Source organism: Cryptotermes secundus, unplaced genomic scaffold (genome assembly GCF_002891405.2).
Source record: "Cryptotermes secundus unplaced genomic scaffold, Csec_1.0 scaffold162, whole genome shotgun sequence".
Lineage (NCBI taxonomy): Eukaryota > Metazoa > Arthropoda > Insecta > Blattodea > Kalotermitidae > Cryptotermes > Cryptotermes secundus.
In genome coordinates, this window is record NW_019739943.1 from 779,275 (window position 1) to 785,229 (window position 5,955).

A 5,955-nucleotide genomic window follows, 5' to 3' on the forward strand; every position below is an offset into this window, starting at 1 on the left:
TTTAATATTCTACCAGTCTCTATACCCTACCGGTACTGGTGCGTGCCATCAGTCCCGACTCAGCCAGCGAGTTCGGCCTCTACTGGCTCAGCGGTACCTATGATGCTTCCTCCACCTACCAGAGGCGTTAGAAACTACTGTTGGGCGGAAATGTCCTCAATTTGGCTCAGAGGTCTCCTTGAGACATGAGGTTCTTTTACGTGCCGTAAAGCTACGACACGGGACCCACGGCTTAAAGTCCCTCCCGGAGGACTTGTTCCCTGAATTTTTTCCGCCCTTAAAAATTCCACGACCTCCGGNCCGTCGCTTGTCGGTGAAGTTAGTGCCAACTTTTGTGGATAGAGGGTGTCGCGTGGTCAGCGCAACGGATCCCCACGGCCGTTAATCTCGGTTTTCTAGATCGGAAGTATTTTACATGTGTGTTTATAATATCCCTCTGAAGATGGTAGTTTTGACCGAAACATGTAAAAAATGTAAAGTAAAAGTAAAGCTATCCCTGTAACAGGCCGTGGAGGCCTATGGGATTGTGAGACGTTGAGGCTCCCACATTATCTAGACAATCGGCTCATATATGTCGGTGAGGTTGTCAGCCTTATGCGTCTGTCGCCCTTGACCGAAACATGTAAAGGATGAAAAATTAAGGACAGAGCTTTTATCAGTCACACTGGACGGTGGGTAAAAATCTTATACACAATTACTAGTGTGACGGACCAGGATGAACCAAGTTAAGTTTTATATTGTGTAATTTGTCTCTGCAGCCAGGTATTCATATGTAATTTTCACGATTGTTATTCTGTCGGTATATACAGGATGTCCCAGGAGGAAAGTCAATATTCTGGGAGGTCATATTATCGGTCATTCTAAGCGAAAATCTGTATATGTGTACATGTGTCCCATTACGAACGGTTTCCGAGATAGAGCTGTTTCTCTGTACAGTTAAAAAACTGTTGATAAGAAAGAGATATTATGTGCTGTTTCTAATACCGGTATTTATGGTTCAAGTGACAAAGTTTGTACAGTTTACCAATTACACTACATTTCTAAAATTCCACCGTCAATATCAATGCAAGATTTGAGGCTTTCACGGCGGTGACTATGAAGAAAGCAGTCTTCTGGGATTTAGCACCGTGTATATGTGGTGTTAACCGACGTTTCGGAGGAACGTATCGCCTCCATCTTCAGGGTAGAAGAAAAAATATAAGATATAAGATGAAGGCGATACGTTCCTCCGAAACGTCGGTTAACATCACATATACACGGTGCCAAATCCCAGAAGACTGCTTTCTTCAATATCAATGCACTTTGCATCTCGCGTGAGGACATGGCGTGTTACTCGTCTGAGTGCATCTTAACGTTACTTCGCGAGGATGAAAACATGAAAAAGTTTAAAACACAGAGATCACCCTGATCAGTATACTGAATTGTTCTGTGATTATTCAATTTTTATACAAATGGCAGTATCGAATCTTCCCCCCGCGAAGTGGTCAGTTAGAAGCCCGAGGACAGGGATAAGGGACGAACTGAACACCGATGCACACGGTGAATCCCCTGCTCAAGCCTGCAGATAGAAATGAGCAGGGCTTCACAATGTGACAATAGAGACGCTTCAAGCAACATACTCATAGCTCTGACCAGTACAATGCAGAAAAGGGCGCCCGGAAGCCACAGATGTGAGGTTTGTTAGCAATGTGATCCGTTATACAATCCTCACTTTTATGCATAACAACATAATCATCTCTTGACATGAACTGCACATTTGTATTTCTGTGTGCGTGGGGATTATTTAACCCTTCTGTGCTGTATTGGGTTATAAATGTCAACCCCCTCCCAATCTAAATACATTATTTCGATCTAAACAGCGATCACTATTTAGAAATCATAAAAAAACCTCATATATTTTATTAAACGTGTTTAAGTTTCAAAGATAATTTTTACGCAAAATAATTTCATACTAATGTAATACCTATATTACAAATATTATAACGAAGAAAATAAAACAATATTAATTCGCTTAGTGGGGGGTGGAGTCCAGCTGGGTCCACTTGGCACGGCGGCCACTGATTGGCTATTGTACCTGCCCCGGGTGATTATGATTATGGAGAATTTGGTGGAATGAAGATTGGCAGAGAAAACCGAAGTACTCGGAGAAAACCCGCCCCAGCGCCACTTTGTCCACCACAAATCCCACTTAACCAGACCCGGGATCGAACCTGGGCCGCCGCGGTGGGAAGAAAACGACTAACCGCTTGAGCTATGGCGCGGCCTTACTTGACGTGTTTTAAGTTTTAAAGATAATTTTTACGCGAAATAATTTCATACTAATGGAAAATATTACCTATATTACAAATATTAGAACGAAGAAAATAAAAGAATATTAAAGTCATCATATATGAAATCATCAGTATAGAAATAACAAAAAATAAATAAATATACAAAACTATTTTTTGTGTTCAGTGTCGCTGGGTTTTTGGACTTTTGTCTATCGTCCTGTATCTAGAAACTAGAAAACACGTTTCGGGAACTGGATCTGCTTCCGTCCTCAGGTGAGAGTTGGGAGACACATATTCTATCTGAATAATGGTACTGTGCTGCCGGCTGCCTGTCACTTTTCCGTCGTAATTAATTTGCTATCATTAATTAACTCTTGTTAACTTCATTTGTTACAAGAAATGTGGGGAGGGGATGTGAAGACGTTAAAATTCAGCATTTTACCAGATTAAGCATGCGAGCCACAGTTTCCGCATCCGTGTAGGGTCTTTCATGAATTACCGGAAACGCTCTTGATCAGCCTTTGGAAATTTCCTGTCTCTGGACGAATGTGTGCCAGAAGACTCCTTCAAAGAATCAAAATTAATGAACTCATAATTTTTTTGTCTTCATCATCAATTGTCTCACAGCATATTAGCGCCTCATTAAAGAAAACAATCACTTTTGATCTTTGCTATTCTTTCAGTTATGAACTGTAATATGAAAGGAATTTTACCTGCACTCGACATCAATCAAATCATTGACTTTGCTGCTCATGTGTCTTTATAAAGTGCTAGAAACTTACAATTTTTAGAAGTCAATGAACTGAATTAAACAAACAAATAATAAATTTGGATGTAAGCACTGCCCGATTGAGACAAATTAATATTAGCCCGAAATGTTTTTCTTCTTTTCCTTTTAAGTTAAAAATAATTAGGGGAATTCATTTCGTATGAACGAGAAATTGAAATTAATATCACTCATCTTAATTGCCTGAAGATACTTATTTTATATTAGTGACTGTATCCCTTAACAGTCTTTTATGTCACTTGTTTCAGATCACAAGCATTTCTACAAACGTTTCACTCGAAGCAAAATAAAAAGAACCAAATGAGAACAATTTGCATTCTATCACATAAAACATTCATAGCCACTTGATTGCATCACAGATGAACTGGTTGTCTTTTAAGCGTTCTTGACAAAGCAGAAAAGAAAACCTTACGTGGAGAGTAGGTCGGTCTGTGTACGCTTGTCTTAGGGCCTAAAGTATTTGACATTTTCTTCCCTGTCTTCTATGTGAGGTCCTCATAGAAGCTTTCAGAAAAAATCCAAATTTTCAGAGACACTGATGCATACTCCATAGCCCGTAGTTCGCAAGCGAACTATACCGACCGAGCGACCGCCGCTTGTTGGCGAAGTTAGTGCCAACTTTAGCGGATAGAGTGTGTCGCGTGTTCAGCGGAACGGATCCCCACAACCGATAATCTCTGGTTTATAGACCGGAGCCGCTATTCCCTTAAAATAGCTCCTCGATTATCCTCACGAGGCTGAGTGGACCCCATTCGAGACCCACTACTTCTCAGAAAATGTGGTATCGCCGGGAATCGAACCAGGAACCTCCGTATCTGTAGGTAGGAACTCTGACCACTATGCAACTCAAGTTGCGGTCGATACTGATCCATAACAAAGTTTATTTTATATAAGGACATAAGTGAACGCTTCGTGTCAGTCACAAACCGTCGATTAAATTCTCGTTACGGTTGACATAAGCGACACCTGCATGATATGAATCGGCTGGTTAGATATTTTGCTGCATTGCATGGTTACAAAACCCAGGTTACAGACTATCACAAATGAATGCATTTATAGTTATCATAAATTAAACAAAGTAATTTTATGAAAAGGGCTAGGAAAGTGATGACAAAGGTGAAGTGAAGGTGTGAGGGAAATCAACCAAAGATGCAGTGAAGTGAAGTGAAGTGAAGTGAAGCGAAGTGAATTCTGGTGAGGATGTGAAGGGTACGTAAGTGTAGTGAAGTGGAATGATAGGAAGGCCATAGTGAAGTCTGAGTGCATCAGTTCATGACTTTACGTATTTCATTACTGTTACTGTTTAGTGTACAAAATGCTTACGCTTTATTAATATTATTTTATATAATTGTAGCTGTAATTGTATTTGTTGTAGTTGTATTTGCATTGTATTCATTCTATGTAGTTATGTTCTTTATTTTTTGTGTTGTGATTTGTTTGAGTGTGGTGTGTTATTTTGTGTGATGTGCGTTATTTGTGTGTTGTGTCTTATTGTAGTACCACTGCCATAGGGTAAAACCCCATTTTTCAGTTAAAATAAATAACAATAATAAAAATAATAGAATACTAAAAACAGATTTTCATGAAATTCGACAGGAGAGATCTTTGTATAACATTAGTTGCTCATTATTACTCTCAGTCATACTGCTCGATTACAAAGCCTATTTTACATAAATTTAAAACAACTTAATTTTAAGTATGGAACGATCACAAAAAGTGATTGGACAATTATGATTTTCAGCCAAACTGATCCATAACAAAGTCTGCTTCAAACAAGATCACAGGGAATTCTTCATGCACGTCTTAAAGTCTTGGTGAAATTTTGGTGCGAAATTCCACGTGAGAATTTCACACGGAGTTAATCAGCCATTTATATTTTCAGTCATATTGACCGAAAACAGCCCATACTTCGCATAAAGCCATAAATGTAATCCTATCTTAATCTCATAAATCGTTTCATAGGTTTTCTTAAAATTGGGTGGTGTGAAATCCGTTCTGTTGAAATGTAAATATTTTCATTTTTAGCACACTTTCCTTTAAAAAATATAGACTTGCGGGATCATCTACTGCGTATACGTGTCTGTGTATCCCCCTTTATCAACATTTGAATGCCTCAACCAATCTTCATGGAATTTGGTATATATATCTTTGCACCTGAGCCTACTACATAAATACGTGTACTTCCCATCAGACTTTCTCCCTCTATCATTTCCAGGCAAGGGCTCGGTAAGAACCGTTACCGTGGCAACAAATACACACGCAACAACAGAAGAACTGTTGGATCAGCCGTTTACTTTACGGTCCTTGTATCAGAGAAAGCAGATGATTATTTCTCCCCACAACTTCTTGTGTCTAATTAAATTTATGTTTTGCTGAAGTGTCCTTATTAGCCGGCCGGCCACTTAACGAACTGTAAATGAAGCCATCGAGAGGTTTATGTATTTTCCCATCTCGTATACAGTGGTAACCTAATGAGCTAGATTTCCTATTACTAATTCACACTCATGTTTCTTGATCTTTGGAATCATCATACATCCAAACATTTCTCTTTAGTTTCTCCAGGTGGGGAGTAGGGATAGCTCAGTAGATATAGTGACGGGTTATGGGCTGGACGGCCCGGGTCCGATTTCCGGCAGGGCAAAATTCTTCCATTCTCCACAGCGTCAAGACCAAGTCAAGGGTCTATCAAATGGATATCAGAGGCGATTTTCCAGGGGTGAAGCTGCCTAGACATGAAGCTGATTACTCAACTCCATATAGTGCCGAGAACAAAACTGGTGGATTTATAGCTCCATTCCCCAATACTTCTTCTATGGCATAGTGCTTGTAATTAAGCACAGGGAGAAATTTACTTTCCCCAGGTGGTCACAGCTGTCAGCGTCTCGTCACATTGTTACT